The following is a 14215-nucleotide window of genomic DNA, read 5'->3' on the forward strand; positions in this document are numbered from 1 at the left end:
AATCCCGGAGGGAGAGCATGTATATTTAGCCTCTCCTACATAGAAAGCTGCATCGAAGACATTGAACCCAAGATCTTCACTAATTGATCTTGGACAAAGCCACCACTATTACCACCGCCTTTCCACACTCATGGTACTGTTAGTTTAGTTTGTTTTATTGCTGCAACACTAACATTTATTCCGTGTATTTTATTGTTCTGCAAAGTCACCTCTCATACCCGTTATCGCTCTAGTTTTATTTCCTAGATATTGCAAACGCTTAGTATGCGTAGAGTTGTATCAGTGGTTGATAGAACTTGAGAGAATGTTTATCCTAACTTTAGCTCCTCGTTGGGTTCGACACTCTTACTTATCGAAAAGGCTACACACGATCCCCTATACTTGTGGGTTATCAGTCCACAGTTCACTCGAGGTTTCTCTCCATAAAGATAAATAACATGTTGGGTAAACAAATTACAACTGAACAATTGACAGAATAAAGACCGTACGTGACAAGATGATTACTATGAGATTCATTTTGGAATTACAACATAATACATAGATCGTAATCCAGCTGCGTCTATGACTAATAATCCACCTTCCGGTTAGCGTCCGCACCCCTTTTAGTATTAAGTTGCAAGCAACAGATTATTGCATTAAGCAAAGTGGGTAAACTAAACAATAGAATTATCCTTAGACAAAGCATTGTTGTTTTCTCCCTATTAGCAACATCACATCTACAACCTTAGAAGTTATTGTCACTCTCCCAGATTACTAGAGGCATGAACCCACTATCGAGCATAAATACTCCCTCTTGGAGTCACAAGCACATACTTGGTCAGAGCATCTACTAGCAACAGAGAGCATGCAAGATCACAAATAACATATGACAAGTACATAATCAATCTCAACCATAGTATTCAATATTCATCGGATCCCATCAAACACAACATGTACCATTACATAAAGATGATCCTGATCATGATAGGCAGCTCACAAGATCTAAACATGAAGCATAAATTGGAGAAGACAATCATCTAGCTACTGCTATGGACCGGTAGTCCAAAGATGAACTACTCATGCATCACTTTAGAGGCGGGCATGGCGACGTAGAGGCCTCCGGTGATGATATCCCTCTTCGGCAGGGTGCCGGGAAGAGTTTTAGAACCCTCCCGAGCTAGGGTCGGCGATGGCGACCGCGACAGAAGTTTTCGTGGATGGAGGATTGGGTATTTAGATTTTTCCCAATCAGATTAATAAATAGGCGGAAGGGCGAGGTCGGTGGGCGCCTGAGGGCCCCACAACACCCCTAGGCGTGGCCAGGGGCTGGGTCGCACCTAGGGCAGGTGTGGCCGCCTCGTGGCTCGGCTCCGTCTCTCCTCTGAACTCCGTCTTCGCTACAGTAAAATAGGAACTTCAGCTTTTGTTTCGTCCAATTCCGAGAATATTTCCTGTACAAATTTTCTGAAATACAAAACAGTAGAAAATAGGGAACTGGCACTGTGACATCTTGTCAATAGGTTAGTTCCAGAAAATGCATAAAAGTGCAACAAAGTGTAAACAAAACATATGGAAATTGGTGTAAAACAAGCATGGATCATCAAAAATTATAGATACGTTTGCAACATATCACTCTCCTCTCACAAACTCTTTGGGGCCATATATAGAGTGATTTTTAGGTCAAAATACGTCGGCGGGCGAAAAACTCACGTGATTTGGACGATCGATGACCGAAAGAGTGCAGGTGGCGCGCCCTACATGTTTGGGCGCGCCACCTGGTCTCTTTTGGGCCATCCAGGTGTGCTTCCAGGTTCCAGGGTGCTTCTCCCGATGAAAAAATAACGCTCAAAAATCTCAGGTCAATTTGACTCCGTATAGGTCTCTGAAAGTGAAAATACACAAAATAGGGTTTTCCTGTTCCGCAGAGTTATAAACAAAATAAATGGTATCATTGGTAAATACCCACAAATCAATGTTAAACATGGTATTATCATTAAATACCCACAATATGTATGTATTTTACATCCATCAACATGTCGAATTAGGATTCTACCAACCTTCAATAAGACCAGGTACCATCTGAACGAGTTCAGTGTATGGAACAGACAACGGAATCCAAAAAAATCAATCTCAAACACTCTAGTCTTAGAGTCATCATCGAGATGGCATTTTGTAATTTGAAGAATAGATTTAAGGTCCTTGACCAGAAACCGTTCCACACTTATGAGGTTCATGTCAAGCTGGCTCTTGCTTGGTACATTCTTCGCAAGTGAATCTTAGGTTTGGGCGAAGATGAGATATTCCTAGCAACTGTTGTGCCTGATGAATTTGAGTCAAGCCATGGTTAGAGCAAAGCAATAAAAGAACAAGATGATGTAGTGGGAAAATGCAATGTGACATGACAAAGGTAACGCCACCATCTGTGAAGAAGAATGTGAAGAAATCCCCCTTGACCCCCTTTGGTGAACTCCACTTTGATTACCACTAGACTGTGATGATTAACTGTCATTCATAGTAGCTAGAGATAGCTGAATTGATGAACTTCTAGAATGCTTGCGCGTGGTGGTGGTGGTGTATGGTAAGGTCACAAGTAGAGAGAAGAGGTGACCGCAATCGTTGTCTGGATAGTACCAAATTGCTAGCGTGTTTGGAATTTTGGCCTAGTATTGTTCTAGCCGATTTAAGTTAGTCCACAATTTCTGAAAATTTTAAAGGCCTAGTCAGCCCATTCATGTATGGCAAGATGTGGGACAAAAGTTTAATCTCACATTGCTAGTTTAGAGAGAGTTGGACATCTTTATAAGGGGTTGTTCTAGTTGTTTTATGAGCATTAGAATAAGACAACTACACGCGTGCTCCTCCGCGCGGCAGCTTGTGAGAATAAGATGAGCCAATGTCCATATTTTTTGCCACACACGACTGGAAAGCTGAAATGCTTTTGCTACAGTGAAAAATGAATACGAATGTTGCTCGGCTTTGGCCGGCACCCGTTTGGTCCACCTCCTAACTCCTCACTTCCTCTTTTGTGGTTGTCTCTTCGCCTCTCTCTTGTGTGCCTATAACATAGTGTTTGCTCATCTCCAAAGACACACCACAATACCCAAACACCACAACCTTCTTTTGGGTCCAGAGCTTTGATTAAGGTCTTTCCCATCCCGTCTTGCGGTGTGTACCGCGAGTCGGGACATTAGGACTCCGAAATCCTGGTTGCACGGGGCAAAAGCGATAAGGCCGGTTTTTGGGAGCACTTACGCACGATTACTGACTTCATCACGTAAGTAGACGACTTCTTCCCCAATGTCGATTTTTTCCTCAACGTCAGTAGACTACGACGACATGGGTGACAACACCGACAAGGCGAATGTGTCTTCTTCCATTGTCATGTATGTTATCTTATTTCTTCTAGTCGAGATCATGCTGCAATTTCTTGTTTCAACATCATGCTTATAATTGTTTTTTAATCAAAATATGTGTTAGATGGCATGTCGAGTTTGTTTTCTATGGGTGGTATTATTAGAGATCATTTGGCAGCTGTGATCTATTCCATGTCAAATCAACTAATGCCATGCGGTGATGCCGACAAAGCTGAGGCAAAAGATCTTTTAAACTGCTTGTTACACTGTGTAAAACAAGGCATACATCCTACATATGTTGAAACTGACTGTACATGTGTGTACTCAACCATCAAAGTTGAGTGTCCGAATTTCTCAAATCTATGCTTCGTATGCAGGGATATCGATTAGATTAGAAGGAATGTATTCTATTTTCTACATCTTTAGCTAAAAGAGATACTGTAGCACATGCGCTGGCGAAAATTTATGTTTGTGCTTGACCAGATCAGCTGCTCTGTCTGAAATGATTGTAACTAGATCTTGCATGAATGAAAACTCTTTTAATGTAAAAAGCGGAAATTCAATTCGGCTCCCGGGTGTATATGGATGACAATACTATAATTAACGTACTAATTGTGTGGATGAACAATATAGGTTTACTAGAAGATGGCATAAGATAGTTTGTTGCCCCTCACAAATGTTAAGGGTAAAGACGATGCTTCTGACCTTTTCATTTCATTTGAGTGGTAAAAAAACTGTACTATTAAGAGGGGCTCCAACGCAAAAGCCTTCTAAAAAATTGAGGAGATCACCATCTCTAAACCCGACAGCTACTCCCATGGCACTATCGGGTAGCCAACGGTAGTACCACTGTCTCCCAAGAGCGGCACTATTGGTGCCTACCACCAGGAACGCTAGTACCAGTCTCGCTAATACCGCTTCTTCCAAGGAGCGCCACTAGGAGGCCGGGCAAATATCGGGCTACAACTGGCCAGGGTGCTCCAACCACTACTTTTAAGCGGTATATGAGGGGTACCACTCTAGATGCATAGAGAATTATTTTTCAAGGTTCGCCTCGAAAAGAATAATTGGTACTACCGGTGGTAACCTCAGCATTACCGCACACAATGCTTGAAGTAAGAAACATGCAATGGCTATATGTGGACTGCGGTTGTGCCGCTCCCCCAAGCGATACTTTCTATTAGTGAGGTGGTTGTGTGTAAAAGTTGGAAAAGGAGGGCCATGTAAACATAAAGTCTTCTTCCCCAAGAAGACCCCTTTCACTCTCTACTCTCCATTAATACCCGAGCTTCAAATCCCTAGATCTCTCTTGCTAGCCACTTAATCTCCTCAATTTTCTAGGATTTGGGAGAGAAGACCTAAATCTACAACTCCACCAAATGAATTGATTCACCTTTCACTCCCTAGTGGATCTTATTCACTCTTGGTTGTTTGGGCACCCTAGATGGAAGAGATCAGTGTGAAGCGAAATCACTGTGGTGTAAAGCTTCATGTTGGTTTTAAGAGCATTTAATTGAGTTGTCGAGAATGTCCCAACATTGTTTATAAATGCTTGGTTGCCGCCTTCAAGGGTGCCTCTTAGTGGATGATGAAACCTTGCATTGTGCGAGGGCACAAGTAGAATAAGGCGATCCTTTGTGGCGCTTGATGGGCTTTGTGCAAGCTACAACGCCAAGCAAGATGTCCTCTATGCGATCATGCACCGGAGATGATGCACCACATGAGTGCCCCTTCTCTCACTAGGTCTAGCACGGGGCCCTCTCCAAGCTGCGACTAACCTGACACCCATCCAAGAACGACGTGATGTTGGCCGACCGGTGGCACACTACAGGCAAAGCACACCAAAGCCAATGCCGCAAGCTTTGCGTCTACAACCCTGGCCATCCCTTGGACGGGTTGAAAGCATGCAATGAATGCGTCTTCTATAAAGCTCGTCCCTAGATCAGTGCCTTCACTGCTTGGTCGACAGGATCAAAGACAAGGCCACCCGCCGGAGCCCTAGGCCTCCGAGCCATCCTCGCGTTGATATGGGGTGCCACACTAACTTCATGTTGTTTGCCCTATAAAGTGTATAAACCGCTTCTTAGGAGGATTGTACCCCCTTTCCTCTATCTCATCATAAGTGTTTTAACTTTGTCAGAGAGTACCCCCTTTCCTCTATTACCAAACCCTAGTTTTTTAACTTTGGCATACACAAAACCATAGCAACGATCGAAACTAAAAGGGGAAAAGAGAAACTTTAAACCCTTGCGACCACTCATGGCCTTCTCTGCTTCCCCTTCCCTCTCCTCCCTCGCTTCCTCCACCGCCGCCACCGCCATCGCCGCCGCCACCCCCTCCCCTTCCCGCTGCCCCACTTCCAACCCCTTTCCCGATCCAAAACCTCTGCACCTTTCCGTCAAACTATTCTCCCCGCTCCCCAAACTTCCACGGCTCTCCTGCCCTGGGCCGCAACCCCCCCGCGCCGCCACCGGCGATGGATCGGGTGCCGGGAACCACGGCAACGGCTCAGGTCGAAACGGCGGGAAAGATGGAGGCGGCGACGATGACGACGGCAGCGGCGAAGATTACGAGGAGGCCGAGTTCGGGCCGCTGCTCGGCTTCAGCGAGGTGCTGCGCCTCGCCACGGCCCGCGGCGTCGCACTCCCGGGCGACATGATGGAGGCCGCCAAGGACGTCGGCATACGGGAAGTCCTATTGCTCCGGTACTTCGATCTGCAGGTATATCGAACTGCACAAATTTTTGCTGTAGTCATGAAGCCGGCCGTTTCCTCACCCCTTTCAATCTGCGCAGGCCGGACCGTGGCCAATCAGCGCGATGATCCGGGCCTTCTCAGCGCTCCGAAACAGAATGCTTGCTGATCCTTCGTTCCTCTTCAAAGTTGGCACCGAGGTGTGTTCGATTGATCGATGGCTGTTTTTGTTATCAGAATTCAGAGCTGGTATTTTTTTATATATATTTTTTTCCTAATGTTATTTCTAAGTTGGGGGTTTGGATTGGATGCAGGTTGTGATTGACTCGTGCTGTGCAACGCTTGCGGAGGTGCAGAAGAGGGGGGAGGATTTCTGGTCAGAGTTCGAGTTGTATGCTGCTGATATTTTGATTGGGGTGGTTGTCGATATCGCCCTCGTTGGGATGCTGGCTCCATATGTGAGATTTGGAAAGGCTTCTTCTTCTTCAACAGGGCTGTTTGGGAGATTCAGTCGGATGGCTGGAGCTTTGCCAAGCAGGTGAAATTATACAACATTTTTTTACCATAAGTTGTCTCCAGAGATTGATAGATAATATTAGAACAGAAGTCAGAATGTTACTGGTTTGTAGTGTGACTCGTCATGACCATCAGACTCAGTCCAAGCAATCAATTTAAATGGATTATGGACATGCTGCTATTCAGTAGTAGTATCTATTCTGAATATGAAATATCATCGAGTCTGACACTCTGCCTTCATGTGTGTTGACCTGCAGTGTATTTGAAGCTGAAAGGCCAGGCTGCAGATTTACAGTTCAGCAAAGAATTGGAACATACTTTTATAAGGTAGCAAATGTTACTTCATCGAAAGCATTCACTCTGGTTTTGAAGCATGATTATCTGATATTATGTTTTGAATTGCTGGAGTATCATTAATTCATTATGCTGTTTGGACTGGGTTGTTTGTATTCCAGGGTGTTTTGTATGGCTCAGTTGGGTTTGTCTGCGGTATAATTGGCCAGGGAATATGTAATATGATAATGACTGCGAAGAGGTAATGCTTATGTAGTTATGTCTGTTCTTTTGACACATGTGATGTGTATAGCTTAATCTTCCAAATATACAGTCAAACAATACGTGATATGTTTTCTCAGTTTTATTTTTGGCTATCTCTTATTATGCTACACTTTTCTATAGATTATATTTTTCTAGGATTTCTTTCTTGTTTTCAGTATTGTTAATAAATAGTATTCTCACATTATGTTTCTCCTATCTGATTTACTTCATGTTGCTTGCTTCTATTCATTTTCAGGAGTGTTAAGAAATCAGATGAAGATATTCCTGTTCCGCCACTTATTAAAAGTGCTGCTCTTTGGGGTATGTGTATTATGTGTTCCATTTTACCACTTCTAATTCTTGGTCTTAGATACATTCTGAGTAATTACAAATATTGGATTGATGTGTACTAAAGAGATATATAGCAAGCAGCAAGGACGAGTCAAACATTCATATGGAAATATGTTAATGTTTGATGGTTTGAGTTTTGCTTAGCTTTGACCAATTTTCTCGTGAACATTCATCTAACTATTTCAAAGTAGATAATCTCTGCCAATGGAAACATAAATTGTTCTAGTGTTACCATTTATGTTATCATTCTGCAGTGAGGTTCCTATTCATGCCCCAAGCTATTACTAGCAAATAACATTTGTGCGTTTCATTCAACTGACAAGCAATGCTGGCATGTAGGTGTATTTCTTGCTGTATCATCTAATACGCGCTATCAGATCATCAATGGTCTGGAGCGAGTAGTTGAGGCATCACCAGTTGCAAAGGGTGTCCCCCTGTTGCTATGGCTTTCACTGTTGGTGTTCGTTTTGCCAACAACATCTATGGTGGCATGCAGTTTATCGATTGGGCCCGATGGAGTGGTGTTCAGTAATGGTGAGTGATCTTGTTTCAGTTGTTCATCTTGTCATATTCTGGCCAGTAGTACTAGGGCATGGCATTGTCAGATAAGGAACTATGTCCTGAAACTCCAATTGAAAGCTTAAAGCCCAGATAATAGAGCTGTAATAGCAGTCCAGCCTCCTCACTGCACCTAATTGTAAATGACAAATGAAAATATTTTAATAGCAGTCCAGCCTCCTCACTGCACCTAATTGTAAATGACAAATGGACAATCAATTGTGTACACCTATTCAGCTACATCAGATTAGGTCCTGCCATTTTCTTGCATAGCTTGGAAGGCTGACTCATAGCTATCTTGTACTATCAAATAATTGTTGATTTCTTTTTAATTCCGCAGACTATTTTTTTTAGGTGGAATTCAAGAAAGAGATCGTGATGGAGCTTCGTTTTTGTTTTTCACCTTTGCTGAGAGGCAGTAGCAGCTGCAGCCCTCTGGAAGGTGTGAAACTCTGATCGCTTGGAGAAAGGTTGGGATACATGAGCGAATCTGGTTTCAGTTACTCATGTACACATGAGCGAATCTGATTTCAGTTACTCATGTACGTTTATATTGAGACATTCAGTTTGTCGACTGCATCATTAATTTATCACATGAGTAATGAGTAATGTGACTTTTCACTGCCCCAGTTGGCCAGTTCCCCCCGATGTTTTCTGTTTATGTGTTTTGTGTGGGCTGACTTTAGCCAAATTGGATGTTAAAATAACGTTGAAAGTTGAAACATGATGCGCATGGATCATCAAGCCTCACAATTTGCCATTATAATTTTGGCCAGATGGCATAGGTATAGTGATGTCAATCCAGTCAGTCCAAATTGTCGGCAAACAGAACCCGATTGGCAACTGGGCAATGCCAAGGGAAGTCCATCTGCTGAAAGGGACAGGACTACTACGTGTTATCCCGTACTACGCCTAAATGCTACGTCGTCTAATGAAGTCCTATAGCTTGACAAATCACAAATGAAGGTGTCTTGCACTGCAATTGCGACACTAGTGCTAGACGACCCAATTTGAACACGCAATGGCTACACTCGTATGCTATAACCGCGCGAAACAGAGGCGAGGCGTGATGGTACTGATCATGGCGGCTCTGTTGTCGATGGTGGTGACGCTTCTAGCCGCACCAGCTGCGGCGGCCGCCGATTGCCGGACGAGCTGCGGGCTGAACGATTTCTCCTACCCCTTCGGCATAGGCCCTGGGTGCTCCCTGCAGGGGTTCAATCTCACCTGCGACGCCAAGAAGCGCCTCCTGCTCGGCAGCCCGAACGTGACGGTGGACTACACAATCTTGGCGAGCGGCTCCGTCTCTGCGCTCGCCGTCTACGTCGCGCGCACGGTGCAAATGGGATCCGGCGCCGGCACCTTCTCCACCTCGTGGGAAGGCCCCGGCACGCCCTTCGCCATCTCCGGCGCGGCAAACATGTCGCTGTTTGTCCTCGGCTGCGGCGTCACGGCCACCCTGCTCGACCGTGGCGGCACGGGAGCTGTGGTAGGCAACTGCTCCGTGGTCTGCGCCGGCGATGAGGTCATGCGGAGGCTGCCGGATGGGCTCTGCGTCGGCCTGGGTTGCTGCCGCATCGACCTGAGCGTACACCTCCGGGCGTTCACCCTCAACATATCGCGCGCCGGCGGCGACGGTGTCAGCCGGGACAAACTGAGCTTCTTGGTCGCTGGCCGGGATAAGTACACGTTCAGACCCAGCGATCTGGAGCATGACATTGATGTGGACATGGTTCCTCCAGCTCGGCTGGATTGGGCCATCCCCGACCAGCCAGACTGCCGGCGCGCCATGGACGACAGGGCGACCTATGCCTGTGTCAGTAACCAGAGTGAGTGCCGGAACTCGCCGATCGGAGGCTACGTCTGCCACTGTTCCAGGGGCTTCTCCGGCAACCCCTATGTCGTCGATGGCTGCACACCGGACCAAGGTAATTCCCTCCATCTCTGTCTCGACAAGTGAATAACAATTTATAGCTATTTCGTGTACAAATTTGGCACGATCATTTTTCTATCCAACAGTTTATGGCTCCAGCCAACCCAAGGACAATTGCCCGACCATGTGCGGGAACGTGAGCGTTCCATTCCCCTTCGGCACAGAACTGGGCTGCTTCGCAAGGATCAATCTTTACCTGACATGCAACCCAGGATCTTCTCCTGCCATCCTCCAAATGACCGAGCACTTGGTAGTCACTGACATTTCTATCAACGAAGGCGTCTTGAGGATTCAGAAGCTGTCCGATCCAGGTGATTTCCTAGGAGACCGGAGCACCACGCTCTACTCATTCTCGGAGGAATCTGGCATGTTGAAGTGGGCTGTTGATAACTCCACGTGCAAGGAGGCGATGCTGAACAAGAACGAGTACAGATGCGTCAGCGCTCGTAGCGACTGCCTAGATGTCACCGACGACAGAACAAGTAATCATGTGGGCTACAGGTGCAAATGCTCTTCCGGTTTCCAAGGAAATCCTTACCTCCAAGATGGATGTAGAGGCAAGTTATTGATATATGTATACTTAATGATTCACAAGAAGTATACTCTGCTTCCTTTCTCATGGTAACTTGGTGCAATTTGCAGATATCAACGAGTGCTTGCAACCAGATAAATACACTTGCAATGGCATCTGTCAGAATAGCCTGGGAAGTTTTACTTGCTCTAGATGTCCGCATGGAACAGATTTTGACAGAACTGCAAGGAAATGCAAAACATCCGACGTTATCTTAGGTACGGCACTTTGAGATAATTCAGGTTGTTGCGGTTTGCTAGTTCATCTGGGTCCCCTTTTTAAGTAGAGGGTTGCTAACACGGTAGAACAAATGCCAATTTGATGCAGGTGTTACCATTGGATTAAGCTCTGGCGGAGGAGTCATATTTCTTGCCGCGATTCTGGTAATTATCATCCATAGATGGAAGAAAGATGCCCAAAAACAGCTCAGGAGGAGGTACTTCCGTAAGAACAAAGGCATCCTCCTTGAACAACTCTTCTCTTCTGACTCAAGTGCTAGTGACAGCACCAAGATATTCTCCCTGGAAGAGCTAGAGAAGGCAACCAATAACTTCAACCTCTCACGTGCGGTTGGCCGCGGCGGCCATGGGACAGTTTACAAGGGCATCCTGACGGACCAGCGCGTCGTCGCAATCAAGAGGGCAGAGCTCGTGGCGAGCAGCGAGATCGACCAGTTCATCAACGAGGTTGCCATCCTATCACAGATCAACCACCGGAATGTGGTAAAGCTCCATGGATGCTGCCTGGAAGCCGAGGTCCCCCTGCTTGTGTACGAGTTTATCTCCAACGGCACTCTTTACGACATGTTGCACTGCGAGCAAGATGGTGATCTGTTACCGCTGCCTTGGGAGGAGCGCCTAAGGATCGCCTCTGAGATCGCCGGAGCACTCACGTACCTGCACTCTGCAGCTTCGGTCTCAATCCTTCATAGAGACATCAAGTCCATGAATGTACTCCTGAACGACAGCCACATGGCAAAGGTTGCAGACTTCGGTGCGTCGAGGTCAATAGCGATTGACCAGACACATTTGGTCACCGCCGTGCAGGGTACCTTCGGCTACTTGGATCCTGAGTACTACCACACGGGCATATTAACTGAGAAGAGTGATGTTTACAGTTTCGGGGTTATACTTGTTGAGTTGCTGATGAGAAAGAAGCCCCTCATTGAGAACGAGCATGGTGAGAAGCAAAACCTGTCGAATTATTTCCTCTGGGCTATGGGGGAGACGCCCCTGAAGGAGATTGTGGATGATCATGCTCTGGAGGAAGGAAATAAGGAGGTGATCAAACACATGGCTGGCTTAGCGAGAGAGTGCCTGAATCTGAGGCGACATCAGAGGCCTAGCATGAAGGACGTGGAGATGAGGCTGCAGTCTCTGAGGGCACAGAAGGTTGCTCCGAGAAAGGATGACGTGGTTCGGCATCCTTACGGTAGAGAAGGAAGGTATGATGGGCTTCAAGGCGATGTTCCATTGGCTGGTCAAGATGGCACACGCCAGTACAGTCTAGAGCAAGAGTTCGGGTCGTCCTTGAGCATACCGCGATAAGTTTTGGGGGTATTTGTAGCCATTTTTCGATAAGTTATAGTTCTTGTGTCTCAAAATATAAGGCGCCCGAGATTAGTTAAAAGTTAAATCCTAATACCTTTAACCAAAAAATAGGAAAAAATATCCATATTTACAATATTAAATGGATAATTTGAAAAATATACTTTATAGTAAATCTATTGATATTGATTTAGTATTGTAGATGTTTATATTTTCTGTATAAATTTGGTCAAAGTTAGACGTTAACTTTTAACTAGGCGCTTTATATTTTAAAACGGTGGGAGTATTAATTAAAAAAAACCGCAACTAGACGAGAGAACCACAGCTCACAAATTAATGAGAAAGAGAAACGTCAACAAATTAAAGCTGTTGGAGACAGAGTACCGATCTGAATACCAAACTGCCATCCGTGTGGGAAAGATCTCTTTAAATACTCGTTCCAACTAAGGATCACACTTTTTTTTAACAGAGAGAGGCGCCAGAGACGCTAAATTTTCATTCAGCTCCAATACAATTTACAGCGCGCATTACAAATCCCTGAAGAGAATTTTTTTGAAGAGCTAGAGCTATAGGGCAATTGTCTTGATGAGCTGAACTAGAGCAGCTAAAGATAGGCACATTATCTGATTGCCTGATGTGCACAATTGTGAGCAACTCTATTAATATCTCTTTTGATATAATAGACCTGTGTTTGCAGCTCCCTGGAAGCCTGTTTGTAATTTGCTATGTGCTCCCTAGAAGCTTGAGGATCTGTAGTTTTTACTGCTGCAACTGATTTTGATAAAGTGAGATTGTCTGTGAGGAAAGTAACCTGAATGGTTTGCAAACGGTCTGCCATAGTCGCTTCCAAGAGTAGAGCCAGGGCTTCAGCATGCAATGGCGACGAGGCCTTGGCTGTTGAGGCTTGAATAAGAATTGTTGCCCTCAGCTGGCTTTACTGAATCTGACAATAAATTCCAAGTGCGCTCTTCCTTGAAAATCTGGAACTTTTTTCTGTCTTCCATGCCGCGTCCGAAAATATTTTGTTTCCCTTTATTGCCAGATCTATCTTGATCGTTTCCCCCTGCTTGATCATCACAGATTGAGCTTCATCTTCACATGCATTTCTTGAAGTCCTGCTTTGGTTGGTGCAAGGGAAGAGAATTGCATCGAGCCATCAACTTGCGACCTGTTTGACAAAACCTACAATACATTCACCATCTCCATGTTCTGATTAATAGCATTTGCCATATGATGGACCTGTTTTGGGTGGCTTTCTTTTCTATTAAATAAACAACCATTCCTCGTTTTCCAAATGGACCACATAAAAGTCAAGATGTTTTGAAGATTGGCATAAGGATGGTTCATGTTTAGCATTTTTAGAATCCGTTGAATGAGAGAATTAGTGTTAGCAATAAGCATATCAGATCTTATATGCCATGGCTCAGCGAACCAAGCAGCTCGAGCAAAGCTGCAAGTGAAGAACATATGTGTTTCGTTCTCCTCCACTCTGCACCTGCAGCAAAGTTTGCTAATATGTTGGCTGCACTTACCTGCCCTTGTACCAGTTGGCATCGCCTTTCGCAGTATTCTCCACCCAAATGCTTGGACTCTCGGAGTTATTTGCTTATTCTTCCAAATTTGGAGTAGAATATACTTAGTGGAAGGGTGTACCTATTGTGGTTTTGGCTCTCCTTGGTCCTGCAAATTTTGAACGCAAGCACGATATGCATTTTTTTAATTGCATTTTCCTGTAGGCGTTAGTTTCCAATGCAAAAAATCATCATCTTGTGAGCATATGATTGGAGTATTTTGATAATGGTATCCATGTGAGCTTGGAAGAGAGAGTCGATGAGATGGTGGTTCCAGGTTTGTTGGTTTGGATTCCAAAGGTCTTTCACTTGGGTTGGGTAAGTGTAGTTACCGGGATGTACAATTAAAGTATCATAGATGTGAGCCTAGTCGTTGAACCAAGGAGTGCTCCACACAGAGATAAAAAGGAATGATACTTTAGAATTGGAAGGATTTTGACAATGGAGGCCCATAAATCAGTTTGGGAGTGTTTGAATTTGGGCACCAAATGTAAGAGTCGGGAAAATATTTGGATTTCAACACAACATGGAGGAAATCACGTGACTGATTTGCAATTATCCAAGCAGCCATCAGAATGAGACCTTGTTTCATTGCTTGCAAATTTC

At 45.0% G+C, this 14215-nt stretch overlaps 1 pseudogene; it reads left to right on the forward strand.

The window, feature by feature from the left end:
• Positions 1-5591: 5591 nt before the first annotated feature.
• LOC124674801 lies at positions 5592-12098 on the forward strand (annotated as a pseudogene).
• The last annotated feature ends 2117 nt before the right edge of the window (positions 12099-14215 follow it).

This window comes from Lolium rigidum, chromosome 7, assembly GCF_022539505.1.
Source record: "Lolium rigidum isolate FL_2022 chromosome 7, APGP_CSIRO_Lrig_0.1, whole genome shotgun sequence".
Taxonomy (NCBI): Eukaryota; Viridiplantae; Streptophyta; class Magnoliopsida; order Poales; family Poaceae; genus Lolium; species Lolium rigidum.